Below are 20,549 nucleotides of genomic sequence, written 5' to 3' on the forward strand. Positions count from 1 at the left end.
CTCACAGAAAGCAGATTGGGAAAACATTCAGCTATTTTGAAATTTATTGAAAATGTGGAGAATAACTTGATTATTTCCCATTACATTTTTAGAATATTATACATTGAAATAAAATACACCTTTTCCAGTATGCATCATGTAAATTTTAAAAATTACATGAGTTTTATTTCTTAATCTTGTTGATGAGTGATGATTGTGTTCAAGCTCAAAACACGAGGCTACTTAGAATTTCTTTGAACAAAGTTAAGATTGAACAGATAATGCTTTGGTATTATTGTTGCATAGGTCCACTAACCAGAAAGAGTATTTCTATTTGAAGAACAAAAGGCAAAGGTTTTGTATCTGAGTCACTCATTTCAAAGAACCCATACTTTCTCAATGAGTATAACAGATTTGTTTCTAAAGGATACAGGAATTCATTTTGTATATGAAACTATAGAACTGGAGCACCAGTGGCACTTCTGATTCACTTAAAGCTGCCAGGGAAACTAAATATGACGAGAACAAGAGGAATGACTAGATCAAGTTAATAGAAATAGTTCTGCAAGCCACATAATGATCCTGATCATCAACCTTGAAAAGTAAATTAGAACAAGCAAATTGCTGTTGAAAAATTCTTTCAGCGCTCTGCTGTTGCTACTCAGCTAGTCATGACTCAACCAGAGACAAGGAAAAAATGCACTCAGTTTTGCATTAACAAAGGAAACATTATTAAAGTGAATGTTTACATTCTGTTTATTGAAGTGTTCAAAGAATATTTGTTGCATCTTCAAGCAACCTGCTGTTGTCCCAACTATTACAGTGCATGAGTGATAATAAAAATGAGTCATTTGTACATTTTAGAAAAGTAAATAAATAGCATTTAACTTGTGTTTCTGAGCTATCTTCAAAATATTTAAGTATTAATACTTTTAAAGATTCTTGTCACTAAGAAAATTATCCTATTAAAAAAAAACCCTCATTCATTTGAATACACCTTTGAATTATTTTCAAATGCGTTATGTAACTTTCCTCCCAGAATCTACAATGCATAAGAAATAATCAACTGAAAATAATTTTTTAAATGAAAACAATTGTGAAATTACTTGAGTGTGTAATTGAATATATAATATGTGCATTGGAAAAATACCTTGATAATTATGAGAGCTTTTTTGAGCTACATTTATCTCGAGCTACTTCATAAGAAAAAGTTGAGAATTAAACAAGACAGCAATTAGAAGCAGGCATACCAATCTGACGTTTAAAAATTTAATAAGTATTATATGTACTGCTAAGATTGGGGGAAAGTCAATAATTAAAAATTCAGAATTTTAGCTTTCATCTGTGGAAAATGAACAATCTAAATCACTTTTATATTTTAGAAGTGTAGTGTTTAATAGGGATTTAAATACCATATTTTACTTGGTCCCTTGCAGGTGTTATTGAATACAATTCAGTATTCTGTAATCTCTTATGGACTGAGTAATTTTTGAAGAATTGTCTTCTTAGATTCACCAAGATGACCAGTTGTCAGTCTTCTGTATTTCAGCCTAAAAATCTTTCTATCACACTTAGCAAAGATTATTAGCTTATGCTACAGGCTCTTGAGAACCTCTTTGCCAGATATTTTATTACTTACCATTTCTGTAGTATTTACAGAGCATCATATAAAGTATAGAAATAATTGATAAACATTTAATTTGAGTTAACCTGGATATTTTATATTTAAAATGAATATCTTATTTAACATTTTTCTAAGGAACTTCAGTCTTTGTTCATAATTCTTAAAGTTTTTTTGAATCTAAAATAAAGCAAATGCCAAGCTTCTAACTCCGCTTTTGCTAAGGAAATCACCGGGAGAAGTGGTTAATAATGCTTACAGCTTGTTAACTGGTAGCAGCAAGAGGACTTTTTAACTAATGTGAATATAAGTGGCTTCAGGCCCATAATTAAAGTATTTCCCTCATACTAAAATGGTAAGTCATTTAATTTAATGTTAAAGGCCTAAACAAAGTTGAACATAACATATGATTTGGATTTAAAAACTGCTGAGTAATCCAGTTGAAACTGAGAACGTAGTTTAGTCAATAAAAACTCATAATACTAAACTTTTACTGTGCTCCTATTATATACCATTCCAGAACTAGACAAAAAATAGTACCTGATTTTGAATGGTACATTATAACTCCTGCAATGTGTTAGCACTGTAATATGGAAGACTACTTCTATACATTGTACAGAAATTGTCCAAAGAGGTGTGATGGTTGAAGTTCACCAGGCAGACAAAGGGAAGAAGGGCATCCCAGGGACAATGTCATATCCCTGGAGGTCTATCTCTCCAAAAAGAGAATCCCAGAAACCCAGAAACATCTAATATAGTAAGTATATACATTGCAAGGGAATATTTTTTGCTTCTAGATGTTTGATATTTGGATATTTAGATAAATATAAACTTTAAAGGATTACTATATTTAATTTCCTCCTTAATATACAGGCATACCTAACGCATTCCTAAAGACTCAAATATACACTCACACACTCTGTCTCCCCTCTCTGCCTCCCTTCCTTGCTAATTTTGAATGCATGTTCACATGTGCTCGTATGAGACTTACCTCTGCATTATCAATGAAGAAAATGTAATGATGTATAAATAGGATTATACAGAAAATATGTCAGTGAAGAGCTGTTATATAATTTGTTGATATGCTAATACACGTTATACTCAGTCAGTTGATAAACTAAATTTGATAAACTAAATTTTTTTTAGTACACCCAGATATAATATAACTTCTGTATTTTTGTCATTACCCACTGCAAGTGGGTAATGCAAGAAGTCATGAAACAGAGTTAATGCCAATCTAAAATGCCATGGTCTAAAAAGTCATAGCTTTTTAGCATTTTTATTTTTTATTTTTTAATAGATCTTTATTGGAGTATACTTGCTTCACAATACTGTGTTAGTTTCTGCTGTACAACAGAGTGAATCAGCCATATGCATACAATTATCCCCATATCCCCTTCCTCTTGAGCCTCCCTTCCACCCTCCCTTCCACCCTTCCACCCCTCTAGGTCCTTGGCAAAGCACCAAGCTGATCTCCCTGTGCTATGCTGCTGCTTCCCACTAGCTATCTGTTTTACATTTGGTAGTGTATACATGTGGATGCTACTCTCACTTCACCCCAGCTTCCCCCTCCCACCATGTCCTCAAGTCCATCTATGTCTATGTCTTTATTCCTGCCCTGCCACTAGGTTCATCAGTACCGTTGTTTTTTTTTTAGATTCCATGTATATGTGTTAGCATACGGAATTTGTTTTTCTCTTTCTGACTTACTTCACCCTGTATGACAGACTCTAGGTCCGTCCACCTCACTACAAATAACTCAATTTTATTTCTTTTTATGGCTGAGTAATATTCCATTGTATATATGTGCCACATCTCCTTTATCCATTCATCTGTCAATGGACAGATAAATTAAAAAACTAAAAATTTCAGTTCACATCCAGTAGAACTGTGGAACACATTCTTAGCCTTGTTTCATTTGAGTATATATATACATACATATATACATGACTGTGCATATGCGTGTAAGTAAAGCAAAAATGCAAGCTCTAGAGCACTGCTCTTAAATATTAGTTTGCAAACTTTACCCACCTTCCTCACCAATATTTTGAACTCCTTGAGGACAATGACATTCATCTTTGCATCTTTGTATTCCCAGTGCCACTAGAAACAGAAGCTTGGTCTTGATTCACTAACACAGTGAAATGTTAAATATGAAATAAAGCAGATTGTCCTCCCACCTGAGACAAATCAATGATGTCGAGTGATTATGGTTTTGCATGTGTGTATAAAAAGTCCCTTGGGCAAACAGTAGTTCCATTCACATTCAGCACAGGTGATTTCTACCCTGTGATTGCCATCTCTAACACTATTTGGAGGGTTTGTCACCGTCTGTGACACTGCTCTTCAGACACAGTGTGCAGCGTTTTGGCTCAACCTGTTAGACCAGCAACAGCGGAGGCCTGCAGTTGCTGCCCACCACAGGACACATTCTTTGCAGTTATGCTTCCGTAAACCCTAAAGCATTTGGCACTCTCATCTTAGAAATTCCCTTCTGGAACTCACTCTACAGTGGCTTTGTGAGCTCCCCACTATTCACCGGAGTCAATCCTGGTTTTGTTCAATATAATATGACCTGGTATGCTATGACTCCCCTCACCTCATAAAGTCACAGCTTTCGGTGAGTCTCATATACTGATGAAGTAGAGTTGCCAGTATCCAAGAATTCCAAGTGATTATTTTGAAGATTTCCATTTATCATAAAGGCAGAATGATGTAGAGGAAATATATAATCTTTGAAGTCATAGAGGCCTGATTTCAAATCCCAGCTCTGCCATTTACAAGCTGGATGGTCTTGGATAAATTACTTAATGTCTGTGGTCTTCACTTTCCTCCAAGCTTCATAGGGTATTGTGAGCATTGAATGATACAGAGTTCTAAGTACATAGGTATTTGATTAGCGTTCATTCCCTTCTACATCAAAGATTAAAAATGGCCTTTTCATGCAACTAGTTATTAGACAGTTATGCCTTCAGACTATCAAAATTATATGAATTGTCCATTTGGCCTTGGTTTTGAATGTTCAGCTGTATATTGTATTGCAGGAATGCCTACTCCATTGCTTGAATGGGTCTTTGGGAGTTAATAAAGTGGCCGTAGAACTCAGTGGGTTTAAGTGTTTATATAAAGTTTGCTAAAGTTTAACAATTCATCGTTATTCATGGAAAGGCATTTACGTAAAACTCACATATTATAAGGTGACCTAACAGTCATATTCTGCCAAAAGTGGGATTGAACGAAAATAAAATTCATCCACGGGAACATTGAACAAATGCAGTAATAACCCACAAACTATTAACAGAGCTCAATTAACTTCTGGAAGGCTTTTCTTTATAATGTCCAAGATACAATCTGTACCATTCATAACTAATTGCTATGTGTGGAAGTCATTTCTTCATAAGTTGAACAACTGATTAAACCTGGTAAGGAAATAAATACATTCAGAATATTCTGACACACATTATTTATTATGTAATATACGGTACTAGACTCTAGGGGAAAAAAAAATGTAAAGATTAAACAAAGTGCTTGCTTTCCCAGAATTTACAATCTGAAAGAAAGAAATGCTTTAAGTACCAACTCTTATCTCTCGAATTTTCTTGAAATTTTTTTCCTAAAAATAATAGAAAAAAACCTTTAATTGACAACATAATTTTTTTAAATGGCGATTGCTTGATTTGTTGATTTAATGAAACATTTGAATCGTCAAATTTAGCTTCCTAGAAGTCTGAAGTTTTGGATCAGGGCACTTAAATCTTAGTAATGCTAAAAAGGGTTGAAAATAATTTGTTCTCTTTTAACAGAATAGGAACATTTTGTTTTCTTTTATTCTACCAGCCCTTTTGCCCAAATTAGCTCTATTGAATAAAGTACTCTGAGCTGCAGCTACAGATTTCTAATAGCAGTGGACATATTCCTTCATCTTCTCTAGGCCTGAGTCCCTACCACAACGCGAAGACTGTCTGATATCTGAAAGTGGAAAAGTGAATGGCATGATAAAACCATCGAGGCCTGTATGTGACCCTCAGGAAACTCGTGTTGAGAACCACTCCCCACACCCAGGGAGGGAGGAGCTTCCTAACTTCCCAGTCCTGCACCGGAGGCTTCCCTTGGGATGCCCAGTTGATGGTGCCTGAGAGCTTCCTAGAGGCCACATAAACTCACAGCTATTAATAGTTATTTCTCTTTATGTTTCTATTTCTAGCAAACATGCTGGTTGTACGTTTTTAATAGTAATATAAAGTTTCCTCAAATATATTGATAAATTTTAAATAAATACATATAAAGTAAAATATAGAGTAAATAATAGTTCAGGTAGTATTTGGCAACAGAAAAGTTGAAGCTCAAATGGGTACACAAAAGTTACCTTGAGCCTTTTTGAAAATGAAAGATTGATGCTAAGGGAATCTGAAATCAGGATGAGTCTTCATTGTGCTACTTACATAGTTTTCCAGTAAAGCCCTTGGAGGGGTTAGTAAGCAGTGTGGTCAGTGGAGAATATAGTGTGACTTTCAGGTTAGGCAGACACAGTTCAAATGCCATCTCTGTTTAAGGAAACCTCGGATCCAGCGTCCTCATTTGTAAAATAGGAATCTTACTTCATAAGATTGGTGTAGGAATGAAATGACACAGCACATATAAAGTGAATGGTACACAGGTGCTGGCACACATTCCCCTTGACTCGCCCTCAAATAATGATAGCAGCTGTTTCTATTTTCTTAACGACTTATGAACTGGAAGTAGGTCACTATTATTTACATCCCAAGTATTTTCTTTTTTGTAATGTGCTAGCAAAATAGGGAAAAGCAAAATATTAAATCCTCACATTTACTGCAGGACAAATTTGAAGTTTGTGTTAATGGCAAAGTTAGATTTAGATTTCCATCTAGTTAAAACTAACCAGCCCCACTGCTTCTCCTTACACACACACACATACACACACACACACACGGGTGGGAACAGGGTGGGGAGAGAGAAGAGAAAGAGAATGAACTCATTCACACACATATATATTATTCTTGTAACAGATCATTTTCCTCTGGTCACGAGGAAGCTGAGAGCTTAAATTTTTACCTTTTTTAAAGATGTGCAGAGTTTTTCATATATATTTTTTGTCATCTTTGTATTGAATCATTTTACTATTCTAACTTTCCTTTGCCTCAATTTCTCTATCTTTTTATCCTACTGTATCCCATTGTACTACCCTATCCTATTACATTGAACTTTATTAATATTATACTATTATATCCTTTATTTTTAATTTCCTCAAATCATTTTTGGAATGAGGTTGAGAATAATTACATATGCAAAAGGGTGTCATTGATCCACTACTGATAATGTTCTAAGCAAAATTTAAGAGAAAAAGATCGGAGAAAATTTAATATGATTCTGAAACTGATTATGTCAGTTTCCTGGTGACTTCTAACTTGAAGTATTTCACTCTTGTTCAAACACAGCTAACTTAGTTATGCCACCATCACTGCTTTACATCAAAAACCATTAGAATCCATTTGCCTCTCTTTTAAAAACGGGACTCACATCATCAACAACTCCACCAGTTTCAGGTATTCAAATACATGTTGTCTTTCAGATTAATCTCCTCTAGAGGTGATTCTAGTGAAGCTATCATAGCAAGAAAGATATTTCGGGGACTTCTCTTTGCAAAAGCCTTCAAAGCTAATTTAGAAGCTGCAGAAGGAAAATGAATCTTAAGATTGCCTCATTGTATTAAATAAAAACCATTTTATCTAGCTTAATCAACCATCTTATAGTCATGGGGCTTAAATTTAAGAGATCAAATATTTGGAAGAATATGCCACATGGTTTAAAGGCTATTCACAAAGAAAAAGGAATTCCCAGAAAGATTTGGCACAAAGACAGAATCATGGAATAAGTGTGTAGTTAACCAAAGACTACTTTGAAGCTCAGTTGCAAATTCTGGTGTGTTTGTTTTTAAATGAATCTCAATAATAAGCACACGCCGTATAGCATAATCCTACGTGTTTCTAGCAAGCCAAAATATTTTCAATATCAGGATTTATTTGGGTTCTGTTTGTATAAAGCATAAAGATAAATTTTTAAAATAATCATTTGGGGGTCTTTTATAGCAAAGATCTATTTTGACAGGAAAATTATAGCAATTGTACCTGTAGTATATAGGATTGGGACTGCTTAAAATGAAGGGGAAATAAAAGAGTATTTGCATGTGTTTTCATATTCTAATGTGGGTACTCTCTCAAGAGAAACTAAAAATTGTGTTTTATAGGTCATTCTCATTTTTATGACAATCTTGTGATTCCTTGTATTTAATGTTAAATATTTCCTGACATTTTTACTTCAATTATTTTTAGTTATTCACCCACAAATGCAGTAAGGCTGACATAATTACCCTCTTTAATTCACAAAAGACGTGTATTTACCTCTTTGTTATAAGGCTTTTCAAGCTAGCGTGTTGTTACTGTGACAAGACTACTTTGAACAAACAGTAGGTAAAATCATATTGCACAGCAACCCCAAGAGCTGAATGTTAATTTAACCAGTAAAGACAAAGTAATTACAATAATAAGAATCCTTATCTTTTGATGGAGTTAAAAATGTAACTCAAATTGTTATATAACCCATTGGCTTAGTAATCACTAGAAAAAACAACCAACATGCAAAGTATTATTTGCAAAGTTACAACTAGCTACTAGAGACGCTAGTAGAAGATCTCAGTGTAGTGTCAGTGTGCATATTGGTGGCATACCTGGAGTATTTGACATATGGAGTGGATTATTTTTAACACCTGTCACCTCCATATGACAAAATTATTTTCAGCATACGAAAGGAACAAGAATGATGGCCAGAAAAGGGGTGCAGATAGTAAAAATTGTATTTTATTGAATATATATGTACATATGTGTGTATCTCATATATGTATATATATGCCATATATATAATAATCATGCCAGTAAAAAATACAAAATAAAATATCACAGAACAAACTAAAATGTACTTACTTTTAAATTACATTGATGTATTTTTAAAGGGGGATGAATTTATACCTACATAACAGTTTGTTACAGTAACACAAAACAACATTGCAGTAACTGACTGATAAGTGAGTTTTAATAAAACCAAAACATATGCAAAAGGTACAATTTAGACAACTAAAACATACCACTGATGTAACATTCTATTTTCTTGTTATTTTTTAGTTTAAAACAAGTGATTAACGATGAAAGTATTATTCTAATTGAGTAAAAGATTAGATGGTTGAAACAAAATTTACACTTCCCAAACAGAAACATTATACCTCAGTGCTAGTAGGCTGTTTCACTATTATAATAAAAACTGCCCAGAAAGACCAAATCGAAGCAACCCAAGTTCTATTTCTTCATCCTTCCAATCACTCTGCTAAATTGTTAATTTCAAAAAAAAAAAAAAAGCTGTTTAAACACAGGACTATGTAGTGCCCCAAAGTTTAGAGAGAGAAACTGCTTTCAAAGCAAGCTTTAACAATCTTCAATTGTTATTACTCTGGAAAGGAATGGGTGTAGCTGGGTCCACGTGTGGGGCAAACAGTATAATTGGGAATTCTCCAAATCAATCTACATGTAGGATACAGTGTTTATTAAAGGATAAGTTATCAAAATGTGCTCATTTTATATATTTTAACTCAACAATAACCACAGCAATTGTTTAGAATTTAGACTAAAAGAGAGTTTGGGGGAGGATTATTTCATCACTAACATTATTTAGAATTGTTGGCACATGGCCATGAAAAGCAGACCAACTTTTGATCAGTTTTGTTATTGTGTTTAGCTTCTCTACAGACAATGCATCCCCTTCTTGTGTACATGGAAAGAGGACCACCCTGCCCTCGACACATCACTGCCTACTCTCCTCTCTACCCGCAAAACATGCTTTGTTTTGTGCCACGTACACCAACTGCAGAAAACATCCAGAGATGTATGGTACCCACTGAAGTATTAGGAACCTGTGTGTTCCACCATTCAGAAGATTTGCTTTTCAAATAGGACTGCAGAGTGAGTAAAGCTTGGCACAAAGGCCAGTGGTGCAATTTCTGACCTTGGGGGTGTTCTGTATTTGGAGTTACAGGACCTCCATCCTACCTCTCAAATTACACCACGTCAACCATTCCCTACTCATCCTATTCACGTGGTCCACCCTGATAAATCATTACCTCCAGATTCCAAACGGGGAATTAGGGCTTGCAAGTTTAAGGGGGGGATCTTCTATTCTGATGAGGACAGGTTTTCAAATCCCTTTGGAAAGTCACATGACTTTTCTATCCTAAAACTAAAACAAAAGCCCCCAGATCCAGGCAGTGCTGGTAGCTATGCAATCATGACTACATCATTTACTGTCTGTTTCCTCATCTGAAAAATGTGGGAGCAAGGCAAGATGACTGGGTGATCTCTAAGTCTCTGTCACCTGCTATGCTTCTATTATGCATATAAGACACATTTTATGTAAACCAAATATTGTCGTTTGTAGCCACGTAATTTGGGGAAAATAATTTGGACGACACAAATTATTAGCAATAGGAAACAGTGATGATGAAAATGATGGTAGGGCTCATAGTTAGGAAGGCAAGTTGTGGAGGTATAAAAATCTTTCCCTTACAGAATTTTCTTGGTTGGGTCGCAAACACACACCCATATACAAAGACTTTGGTAAGTTCTACCTACAGTTTTTTCTTTAATTCAACAACTATTTATTGAGCATCTACTATGTTCAGGCATATTAGGCACTGGGAATTCAGCAATGAATAAAACAAACCCCTGCCCTCATGGAGCTTATAGTATATTAAGGAGAGATGGGAAATAAAGACATAAATAAGTGTTGAGGGTTTAGACTACCCTATAACACACATTCCTGCCTTGGCATTCATTTTATGTGGCCTCACTGCCTGCAGGGGCCTTGAACTGACACCATACCTGCAGAGTCACAAGATCCTGATATGACTCCCCCAACTGTGATAAGCACTCTCCCCCATCTCCCAGGGCCTCTCCTTGTGCACCCCTTAGATTACACCAAAACTGTACTCTTTTTGGTTTGAATTGACCAATTCAGCCTTCACCTGGGAATCCCAAAACATGCCACCCGAGGACCCTATTAAGGCATGTGCCCTGGGTCCTGCCACATTCTCTCTACCTGCACCCTGACTCGACCTCTCCTCATGGCTCCTCTCGGTGTGTCATGTACCTCCTCCAGGACCTATGAGTAATAAGTTTCTCTATTTCACTTTCCCTGGTGGTTTTCGTTGAACACCTCGTGGCTCACCAGGGCTCTACTTAACAAATGTTAACAACGTCACAACAATAAGTAAAATATGGAGTATGTCAGTAGTGACAAATTCTCTGGAGTTAAAAAAGGAGGGGGAGGGGGAGGAAGAAAGGTCCAGAGGGTGGTGTAATTTCTACAACATAATGCACAATGGCCACAGAACCTGAGGGTGGAGGTGGCAGGGGGCAAGAGTGAGCCTTCTGGTAATCAGGGAAAGAGCAGCAAGTGCTGTGAAAAGTAGCTACCACACGATTCAGGAAGGGGAGGTGACCACGCTTGTCACAAGGACTGGTGAGGGTGTAATTGGGAAGTACTCTACTTCTCCAACTCAGTATCTTGTTACGAATTAATGATTTTAAAACAACTGGTTATTTCACCAAACACCTAAAGCCTAATTGTAGTCGCAGACTATCTCCTGAAACATGGGCAAAACCCACAGACATTAAGGATAATCACGCTTGAAAGACTGTCTCCTAGGCAATACTGTTTCTCAGTAAGACATAGTCTGCTCTTCAACTTAACATTTTTCTTTTCAGCTTTCTCTCAGTCACTATTATTGGAAGTCAGAGGTTGGAAATTTTTAATCCAGGAAACCCCTCTGAGGGTGTTTCGAGGGTTTAAACTGAGAAGTTGCCCAATTCCTGGAGGTGTCAAATTCAGGGAAGGGTGGGGAGAGAGGGCTCTGGGTTGAACCAGTCCTGACCCAGAGTTACTGAGGCTGACCAGGACGTGGGGTATAAAACAGAAAAAGGCATACTCTGGCCAAAGCTAGCTCCTAGGAAGAGGAATTAGCCTTCATCTAAGATCGGTTTTGTCCTGCTGAGAGAGGCCTCCTTGCAACATGGGTGGGGGCTGTTGGACATTCTTCAGCAGCGACCCTGTGGGGCAATAAGAAGCAATAGCAGTAGTGGACCGGTGTGATGGAGGTCAGTGTCCTGCTTCGTTGATTGGAGCAGTTTTTCCCCTCCTGTGGTCATCTTAGCAGGGGTAACAAGGAAGCTACATTATCACATTGAACAAATCCATATTTTCTCTAATTAGGTTGGTGTAAACATTTCCTGGCTTTAAGCTCTCTTAACCGTCCCTTTTACAAACCACGCCATTCAGCTGATGTGTGTTCTCCAGCAAGCCTGCCAACAATACTTTGCAGTCAACTCTGAAATAAACTTTCATCCTGACTCCCTCTGTTTCCACAAGCAAATGACTCACTCAAATTACATAGGTAAGAGGTGAGAAAAATGTAAATGTGATTCTTTAAATGTCTCCTTTGGGTTCAGGGAATGCACTTTGTAGGGGCTAATTGTCAGAAAGTTTAATTGTTACCCTGCATCTCGTGTAGCTCCATAGGTGCTAATAGTGAGAAAATGTGTGCCTCTGCTGTGCTCTCTTCATTAAGCTAATGGAACATTTTCCTCTCATTTTCTCCCTAGGGTGGCTGTAGGAGTACAACCTTATAATTGTTGCTCTTACTGTAATTGGAAGTAGTAGGAGTATATATAATCATACTGTCTTTCCTATGTGGTGGTCATTTATTTATGACCTATTGATAATAGGTCCCAGCCAGCAGCAGAAGACTGTATTACATTAGCATTTCCTCATAGGAGAGTGACTACTAAACAAAGACTATTGTTAATCAGAAAGAACACATACTAGGGATGGCCCATCATACCAAATACTGCAAATACTTGCATACCAAATACTTGCATCATTACTGCAAAGATTGGCCCCTCTGGGTATCATGGGTGTTTTTTCACTAAAATTAGTGGAGACTTCATCTTACCTTTCTTTAGATATGTGAACTAAGCTTCATGAGTCTTTTGGGGAGGCTCTCGAAGGCCATTGCATACCTTCTTCAAAGTGATGGGGAGTCTTGTTTGGCCACTGAAGTCTTTGGAGTATAATGGGCCTAGAAAAAAACTCACAATTTAGCATCCACCACCCTGATTCAGGGCCGCTGGGCTGCACTGAGTACAGTTTGGGGCCAGCAGGACCCTCCCCAAAAGAGGGAGGCTGAGATGCCCTGGGAACCTGTTAACCCAAATACAGATGAGGAGATCTGCTGAGGCACCAATATCTGTATTGTTACATCTTGACCTCTTACAACATACTTTGATGAAATAACCCTTTTACTATCTTTTACAAGATGTAACATTCTTCAGGACATTGAGTATTCTCTGAAAATTCTCCACAATTTGTGTGCTGCATTTGGTCTTCGGTTAAAGAGTAACTGAAGAGAACTTGCATGTTTACCATTTACTGTTTAAAATAGTTCCATTCAAGGACTGCCCTTTACTTTTGGACAGAAAGTGTCTTCTAAGGTCAGTACACAGAGCTCATAAATGTATAAAATTAGGTTGGCATCCACGAGAACATAGCATTGTGTATTCTGCCCCCACAAAGATACTGATCATCTAAGAATTTAATGCTGGACAGGATGCACAGTTAAATATCTAAATTGCTAAAACTTACAAACTGCAAAGAGGTATTGGTCAAATATCTGCTATGTGGCAAGCACAATGCTAAGAATAGTCACAGATATTGTTTCATTATATACTCCTGTAGCAGGCAGAATAATGACCTCCAAAGATGTCTGTGTTCTAGTCCCTGAATCCTGTAAGTATGTTATCCTATATGGCAAAAAGGACCTTACAGATGTGACTGAGCTAAGGATCATGATATGGGAAGATTACCCTGGATTATCTGGGTGGGCCAGTGTAATCACAAGGATCGTTGTAAGAGGGAGGCAGGAGGGTCAGCATTGGAAAAGAAGATATGACCACAGAAGCAGAAGTTGGAGTGATGTGGCCATGAGCTAAGGAATGTGGGTAGCCTCTAGAACCTAGAAAAGGCAAAAAAAAAAAAAAAAAAAAAAAAACTAGAGACTCCAGAAAGAATACAACCCTGCTGACCCATTTAGGACTCTGACTGCCAGAACTATAGATAATAAGTTTGTGTTGTTTTAAGCCACTAAGTTTGTAGTAATTTGTTATAGCAGCAATAGGGCACAAATACAACTCCCAACAGCTTTGCAAAACAAATTTATCTCCATCTTGCAGATGAGGAAACTGATGTTTAAAGGGATTCGAGAGGCTTAGTTCACCCTGCTTCCTCTCACAATGCATAGTGTGTAGATATTTTTGAGTGTAGCAGCTTTCTCTCTTGAAGCAGGTGGGTTCTCCCAAGGTTCTGAAAAAGCTGCAAGATGCATGAGCTGGTATCCACCCTTTTGTCTTCAATCATCATGTTAGATGATTTCTTAATGAGCTTAGCTGAGTATTTTTTCTTTCTAAAAATTTGGCAGCGTTATGAAGATTAATTCAGCATTTCTGAAATCAGAGCTTCTTGCATTACTCTTTCTTTTGGCAAACATCTTCCTTTGTCTCATCATTTAAGTTTAGACTCTAAAACTATTTATTTCAGGAGTGAATAAACAGTGTGTGAGGGGAAGGGGCTTGATGTGTTTTCCAGTTTGTTATAGCAACTTTAATCAGATAGTGTCTTAGAGAAGGATGTCAACTTCACGCCCACATAAATGGAGAGCAAACTTTTATATGGTGAATGGTCATTTTCCAGGTCCCTAGCATCTTGTGGATCCCTGAGTTCTGCAGTAAGTCTAGATATAAATGCCTGAGCCACAGGGATTTGGATTTGTTCTGGTTTTAAGTACATTTGGCTCTATAGTAGATATGTGTTCACTGCCCATCATGCCAGCCTTGGGGGAATATTCCTCCCCTTTCTGTGTGGTGCAAGTGAGGGCATCCTCACCATTCCCATATGACCTAGGCCTGGCCAATCAGAGTATTCTACCTCCTGACCATAATGATTGGTTCAGGGGTCAAGAAGGATATGTGACCCAATATGGTCTAGACTTAACTGTCAGAGAAGGAAAGATATTTTCTCTTCCTCTTTAGCAAGGTCTCAGGATAATATAAGCCTATGACTCATGCATCTTGTGGCCATTTTTCCTGAACTTTGAGGGTCAGCCATCTGCTGCAAGAGAGAATACAGCCAACACCCAGGAGCTGAGAGTTGAGAGTTAGAGAACAAAAACAAGAAAGTTCTGATTTATCCAGCCATCCCTTACTCTGCCCCCGGACTCTTCCGGTACATAAACCAACAAAACATATTTTTCAAACTTAAGTTAGTTGAATATGGATTTGTGATTAAAATAGAATATATTTTTAAATTTAAATTTTCAGAAAGGTGATAACATAACTAAAGAAAAGGTATATAACAAAAGCCTCCTCTTCAGACTGTCCCATCAGCCCAGTTCCCACCCCATAGGTTCACAGTGGTTATGAAATTTTTACATAACCTATGGATTTATTTCATGTTTATACAATCAACTATAAAAATATATCTCTATTTTCCCCTACTTTACCACAAAAAATGTTATATTAGACATACTGTTCTCCACCTTGGCTTTTCACCTTACGATGTATCTTATCAATCTTTTCCTATCAATGGTGAGGGAGCTTCTCCACTCCTTTATGAGGCTAGATAATATTACAGGATCCATTTTGATCAGAAGGACCTTGGAAAAGCAGGTTGGTTTTGAGGAGTTGGGTCAACTCTATATGAGAAAACTGTGTAGCTCCTTGGCAAGGATTTCTAGGCCCATTTTTTCACATTTCCTTTTTCATATCTTAAGCTTACTATTCCCCAAAGATCAACATCAAACTTTAGGGTTACATTTGCTGTGAAAATTATGAATGACCCTATATAACCTTGAAAAGTGAACCCAGGGCAAATAGAAGACTGTGGCTTAGATTGTAAATTGGAGACCTGCAACTCAATTTGGTTCACAAATATGTTTTCTTTGAACAGTATTTTAAAAAGATTTTTAACTACTTGCTAATGTTTAAAACTTTTTAATTGGGCTATTTCATATTGATATTTTAGTATTTTTTATATTTCATTTTTTGTTCAATTATGGATTCATGGCTATTTATTTTATACTGTGGGTCATACGTCCAATACTACCTTATTTATTTTGTTGCCCACATTGTTCCAGGTTTGTCTGTTAGTAGTTTTTTCAGGTTGCTTTTTATTTCCCTTTGACATGCCTCATTTTTTTTGTTTGTTTCTTTTTGTTTTTTGAGCACTTCCTCACTCTCTGGCACTACAGGATGCTCCAGATTCATGCTGAATATTCTCTGCCTCAGTCCTATAATCAGCCATTTTTCCAAGGAGCCTGGTTCCTTTTATTAGAGAATGTCACATACCCCTAGTTTACTGCTGTGATTCTTCTTTTTTTTTATGACTCCACCCCCCTGTCAACTTAAGAGCTATTTGAAATATCAGGGAAAGAGAAAGATACTGTGAATTTTCCTCAGGATTAATGTAAACTTTATTTTAACATCTGACTCCAGCTTCCTATAAGACAAAGACTGTATTAGTTGTCCCTTATCTTGGAAAAACAGTACTAGAAATTGGAATTTTCAGTCTTCACCTTGTACCCTTAGAAATATTATTTAACATTTTATAATCCATCTGAAGAATGCTAAACAGGTATTCCAAGAATTAGATTAAGTGATATTAAGTATTTTAAGAGCAGGAGCCTCACAAATATATAAGATCGTTAGCATTCTTAGTCTTTGCATTTTTATTAGGAATAGCTAACAGATTTTATAAATCCCATACCCTGAGTTATTCAGTATGTGCATAGCTAGTGTCATTTTTTTTTAACTTATCTTAACGTGGAAAAAAAGATGTTTTTACTCTACACATAAAGTGAATAACCAACACTACAACTAAAAAATTACTTCAGAAAGGGGCAGTTAACTTAGTCTGAAATCTATACTATATAAATGTGAATGCAAAGTTAATTGTATTTTTTTCCAAAAAACTACATTTGTATTCACAGATACAAGGCTCAACTCAACTGTCTGTGTCAAATGACATAATCTGGTTATTAGACTTATGATGGGATTTAAACATTTTAATGAAAGGGAAAAAATAAAATATTCTTTTGTGTAAGTTAAGTTTTGCAATTCAAAGGATTTGTTCATTTGGGTCTCCAAGTTCTTCTTTTCAACATTTGAGAGTCTTGAAGGTAGTATCTTGGCTTCAAAGCCTTTTGCTTTGAATCTAACTTTTACTTTGAAACTAACCAAAAAGAAACTAAGTATATCAGAACCATACCTAATCCCGTAGGAGTCAGCATTGCATCAAGTTTATTAAAATTAAAGACTTCTTTTTTTTTTTTTCTCCTCCCCAAATAGGCATCTGGTAATAAAAGGCAAATCAGCTGGGTTAGGATAAAACAGGCGATGTTTTTCCTTCACTAGTTCATTTGGAAAAGTCGGTTTGCTAACTGAGAAAAATTAATGAATTTTACTTGTATTAAAATAAAGGTGATTGCTTCATGGCAACAGTGTGCTCATTTGAGAAAGTCATTACATTTACTTATTTTGTTTTCATGTAAATACTTTTGCCAAAATGTATTAGCAAGGAATATAATATTATGGTTCATGGTTCATGTAGTATCTGAAAAGAATAATTGTATAACTAATCAGTGAAAACAAAGTAAATGTTCCTCTTGGGTTTGTATAATAAAAATGGAATTAAAATTATTCAGGCTCAAAAATGCAAATATAATGCATCTCTACCAGCAGGAAAATAAAATTTTAAAGGCAAAACTTATATGTGAAGACCAGTGTTTCAACTCTTCTGAACGTCTTAGTTTGATTCTAGAAGTGATCTCATCAAAATTTACTTCATGCATTTTATAAAGTAATCAAATATTTCACTGTTTTAAAAACAATAAAATTATCATTCCTTCTCCTGAACAAGTTCACTGATATTCAGAACACATTCTGGGGAAAATTAATGCTAATCAGTGTAGTGGTAGCAACCAAAATATCACTTTAATGTATTAAACAGTAATATAAGATTAAATTCAGAGTAAACTCAAGAGCAAATAACCAATATCAATTTAAACAGATTAAATCCTGGGAAAGGGCAAAGGTTAGCAATGATTTGAAGTGATAACCAAATTCTATTGAGAACAATAGGCCTTGTATTAGACAACAGCAACCCCTACCGGAAGCTTGACGCTGCCTGGGCAGGCATTCTTGGAGGCTGCAAGGAAGGATGGGTAGGGAGAATGGATTTGTGACGATGCTCAGACCTCCACCTGGCAGGTGGAGCCGCCATGGAATTCATGTGCATCAATCCCAAAATCATTTCTTCTCTAGTACTGCGTAATTACAGCCCTCATGTTCATCACCTAGAATTTTTAAAGAGGAAGAAATTGATTCAGAATGTTTTATTAGTAAATATTTAGAGTGCCCTTTTTTAAAAGAAAGCTAAAATTCTGTGATAAATACCTGACATGAAAAAGCAGTATCTGCTCCGGCAAGGATTTTAATTAGGCTTCCTTGGAATTTCCCCCACAGTGCTCAAAATTGTTCCTGTCCTTAGTAGAGAATGTTTTGGAGGGTGCTTTGATCTGACACCCCAACAAGTATGCATGGTGGCTAAATTTATACATCTGTATACATAAACATACATACACACACACACACACACACACACACACACACACACACCCATATATACAAACAGCATGTTATCTAAGGTTCAAAGTGGAACCGAGAGAAGCCTGGGTAAGATGAAAGGTCTTCACCATCCGTTTGGCCCTTCCTGTTCAGGTTTATGGCTTTTTTTTTTCTTCTCATTATTCTTTGGGTGAGTAACCATCCTTAACAAACACTTCCAAGAAGAAATATGAAAACTTTTAAGAAACGGTAAAAGGCAATAGTTTGACAAACAGACTAGTCATCTATAAGGCATCCTCTTTTTAAAATTAATGTGAAATGCCCAACAGTATTTTGAATTCAGCAATTCAAATAAATCAAATATTTAAACTGGCTTATGTTACATAACTAAAGGAAACCTCCATCAAGCTGACTTGCTAAAACATGTTTAAATGTCACAAGCAATAAGTATAGTGATCAGAGAAGTAAGCTGAAGAAAAATCAGGAGTGATCATTTTAACATGGGGGCAGAGTCATAGAATGGAAGAAAGAAGGAAACAGAAGCAAGGACTCAAAACTAGGCTTGGCTTGAATAGAAGCCTAAATTACTGTGGGAAACGATCATAGAAACAACTCACAGCTTTGCTTTACTTTCTGAACACCCATCCCACCACCTCTAGCACCACATACTTTAGTTTCCTGACTAACTTGTAAATGGTTTTTATAAAAACCTACCAGGGGGGCGCATTACACTACCAAGTGGATCCTGTCTCAGAGACCATGTTCACGTTTCCAGTCAGAGAGGAGAAGCAGACTTTCCTTCCTTAGAATTTTTGAAGTGCTTGGAGGAGGCCAGGGGCAGCTGAATTGGAAGCACTTTGTTTAAACCTCCTACCTGAAATACAGAGTAACATCATTTCAGAAAGGAGTCAGATATCTTCTGGGAGCTGTCTGCAGGTGGGAGCGTTTATTTCCTGAGGCTAGAAGCACTCAACACATTCCTTAAAGAAACAAGATCAAAAGTATTTGAAATTACAAGTGCTTGAGGGAGGCAGCTTAGTAGCTGTAAAAAAAAAACACTGAGTCAGGACAGAGGAGCCCAGGATCCTACCCTAGCTGTGTGCCCTTGAGTGTCATTCAACCTCTCTGTGCCTTAGTTTCCTCATCTGTAAAAACAAAGACATCTGACTATTTTTCCAGCTTTAATGGCAAAAGAAATTTTAATGAGGATATAGGGTTCAGAGACATGATCTAGCAGTGTTTCATAAAACCATCATTGTTCAAGAAGAGAATGGGTCCACAGAATCAAAGAACTAGAATTAGTGATGCATCTTCCCTGCATTCACTCATTTATCTATTCTTCAATAGGTGTTTATTAAGGATAAATTTATTATGTGTCAGACTCCAAACAGGAAATGGAATACAAATTTGCCTAAGACTCAATCTCTTCCCTCAGAGAACTTGCAGCTTAGTGGGGAAGAAAGACAAATTTGTTTTCACAACACAGGGCAGCGAATCCTCTGCTCGCATATGCCACAGTGGTGTAAGAGCATGTCTGGAAGATCTCAACCAGGGAGCCAAGGTTGAAAACTGTCGCCGAAGGATGCCTGGAGCAGCAACACCCAAGTCCCCCCTTAAATCATGAACAGGAGTTAACCACGAAGAAAGGAAAAAGGGACATTTTTGGCAAAGTGAGCAGCCTTTGAACTAAATTCCGGAGCAGGGAGAGAATGTGGTAGGTTCAGGGAACTGCAAGCTGTTCAGTGTGGCTGCAGAGAAGGGGTGTGGCCAGAGAAGGGGCTGCAGAGAGAGCAGGAGTGAGCTGCTGAAGCGCATTCTAGCCAGGGTGAGAGTAGGGGTGGGAATAGGACAGAATAGACAGGGGTTTGTTAAGACTGGTGGCCAGAAGACTAGTTAAGAGCCTGTAATAAAGATCTGTACTAAGGCCACAGCAGTGGAAAGACAGAGAAGGGAAGAAATTTGCAAATCTTTATAAAGTAGAATTAGCAGGGTTTGGGGGTTGCTTGCGTTTGGGCATGAAGAAGAGGAAGATGTTGAGGATGACTTCCAGATGTCTGGCTTGGATGGCTGGTGCCACTGACAGCAATGCAGGATGGAGAACAGTTTGGGTGGGGGGAAATGAAGAATTCTATCGGGGCTCTGGGTTAATGAGGAAT

The sequence above is a fragment of the Mesoplodon mirus genome (genome assembly GCF_964341445.2).
Source record: "Mesoplodon mirus genome assembly, chromosome: 4".
NCBI classification, from domain to species: Eukaryota; Metazoa; Chordata; class Mammalia; order Artiodactyla; family Ziphiidae; genus Mesoplodon; species Mesoplodon mirus.